General features: G+C 41.5%; 1 long non-coding RNA gene across 1 annotated transcript; it reads right to left on the bottom strand.

Moving 5' to 3' along the window:
- Window positions 1-351: 351 nt before the first annotated feature.
- Window positions 352-2,125, bottom strand: LOC146679740 (uncharacterized). The gene is made up of 3 exons (XR_014918514.1): window positions 1,608-2,125; window positions 1,456-1,516; window positions 352-1,345 (listed from the first exon to the last, which is right to left on the bottom strand). It is a non-coding gene; the product is annotated as an uncharacterized LOC146679740 (long non-coding RNA).
- Window positions 2,126-2,345: the final 220 nt, after the last annotated feature.

The raw sequence follows: 2,345 nt of genomic DNA, 5'->3' as shown, positions 1-2,345 counted from the left end.
ATTAAATGTTTAACAATTATATAGAAGAAAGACAATGTAAAGAACAAAACATGACAAAACAAAAATGAGTTGAAGTTATGAACTGTTTCTGAGAGACAAATAACACCAGGATCCTTTTTGTGTAGCTGACAGCTGGTAACTGTGCAGGGGCGGGTCTAGCAAAGTGTTGCCAGGGGGGCAGGCAGGGCATTAACAGGGAGAGGGGGGCACAAAGACATACTTTTCTTTCTTGTTCTCATTTAAAATGTCTCACTTTTAATAAATAATTATCTGAATCTTACAACAAACGTTTTCATCTGATGTAAAATGTATAGAAATCCATTATTGTACATAGTCATTTTTAGGGTCCCATCATAATTTCTTCAGAAGTAAGTACTGCATATGATGCCAGTGTTTCCCACATTTTCTAGATTCTGCACCAGTACTGTGTGTAAAATGCATCAAAAAGTCCGTTTGATTCTTTCTCACCTGTCTTTCTGTCTCCTTTCACTTTTTAAAGGTTGCCATGTTAGAAAACATATTTTGCCCTGCCGTGCTGTTTATTGATGTGGCAAATGAAAGGTTTATGAAAACATATCTAAATCTGTCATCAGTAATCAGCAATGATCATGTCTCACCTCTAGTCTCTGTCTTAATGTCAGGTTTCCACCGTGTGTTGTAGATGTTCAGGAGGTTAACTCGAGCAACAGTCTACTTCCTGTTTAGAATACCAGGACAGGGAGGATGGTGCAGGTTTAAGTTTATTAGACTGATGCATGTATACCAACAAGACAGCGTCCATCACTGTGACAACAGCGTTTGTTTTCATTCAAAGGCTTCATGGTTTTTCCTTTAATACCTGGGGGGCCGGTCTCCAGTCAAAATGCCCGGGACCATTTTTTGTCCCAGTCCAGCCCTGGTGTCAGATCTGCATGCAGTGTCAATGAGACGATCAACAACAGATCAGACAAAACACTCAGGCGGACACTCCTCTGTAGAAGGAAACATGGAAAGTGTGAGGTAATCAGTGCACAACATCACTTTGTATTTCAGGCTGTTTTTATATAGAACTTCAGCACCAATGTAAAAGTTCTGGTTTTAGGAAGATGAAGAACATTTTCAGGAAGGATGCCGTCTGCAAGCAGAGCTGCTTGAACCTCAGCGCTGAGGTCCAGACTACTTCCTGTGAAGCCACGTGATGTAAATCTGCTGCTGTAACTTCACAGTTTACTGAAGCTAAATGCAACGTTACCATATAATCTGTTTTCAACAAAGGTTTCACTCCGTCCGGTGTTGATGGAATGATTCAGGCCGTACTCGTCAGGCTTCCCATCGACCACACGCATTTCAGTCACAAACCCCGTGACTGACAACAAGGGAAACAGCAGAAGAAAAGATGTGAAAAATACTGGATGATGATGATGGAGGATTAACTGCGGTGGTTAAACTGTTTCCTGTCTTTGTGGGCGTACTCACAGGGAAGTTTCCAGGCACGTCAGTCTTGGTGGCTAAAGTCTCCATTTTCCAACATGTATCGCTACAGGTGCAAAGACACAACATTAATCATCAGTGTAAATATTTTAATGCTGTCCAAACGGTGTTTGCTTTGTCTGTCCTCTCGCACTCACAGAGGAAACGAGGACGCCACCTTCAACCCATCTTCAGTTGGCTCAACCATGGCCGGACTTCCTGTTGGCTTTGTGACAGCAAACCACTTGAAATGAGAGCAAACTGCAGTCAAGCACCACTTACAGCAACCTGTGGACACGCAAATGGAAAGCACTGAGAATCATACAGAAGCATAAGAGCTGTTTATTGTAACACGTGTGTGTGTGTGTGTGTGTGTGTGTGTGTGTGTGTGTGTGTGTGTGTGTGCACATTAATAACACACTGATGTATGTTAGTTTGATTTATGCTATATCTGAGAAAACAACTGCAGAATTTTACATCAAAGTTTCCAAAGCTGATGTTTTGTTGTTCACTCTGTTTTATATTCATATAGTTTGTTGTTTTTAAATCAGTGGACAAAATAAATATTATCACACAAAATCCAGGGTGAAACATAACCAAATAACCTAAATGGTGAAGTCATTATAGAAGTACATGTTGCAAAGGTCAGCCTCCTGTATAGACTGCTAAACTGTCTGGGGGGGCCTGCCTGTCCTCGTTGGAAAAGCTCCACCCCTTTTCCATAAGACGGAGACATTTGTATGAAAATAGATGGGCAGTAAAATAAAAAATAAAAAATATTATGGATGACTCTGTAAATCAAAGTCCGCCTGAGGCAGAAGCAGAAACCATGAGGAGCACAGCACCACTCCCACAAGGGCACGAAGTGAAGCCATAGCTGCTGAAGAGTGAAGACG

The sequence above is a fragment of the Copadichromis virginalis genome, unplaced genomic scaffold, assembly GCF_057382275.1.
Source record: "Copadichromis virginalis isolate Kocher_CV1m ecotype Utaka unplaced genomic scaffold, C_Virginalis_male_GT1.1 unmapped_scaffold_1, whole genome shotgun sequence".
In the NCBI taxonomy this organism is placed as follows: domain Eukaryota; kingdom Metazoa; phylum Chordata; class Actinopteri; order Cichliformes; family Cichlidae; genus Copadichromis; species Copadichromis virginalis.
Note: the sequence above shows the minus strand (reverse complement) of the source record. Positions and strands in the feature narration are given on the sequence as shown.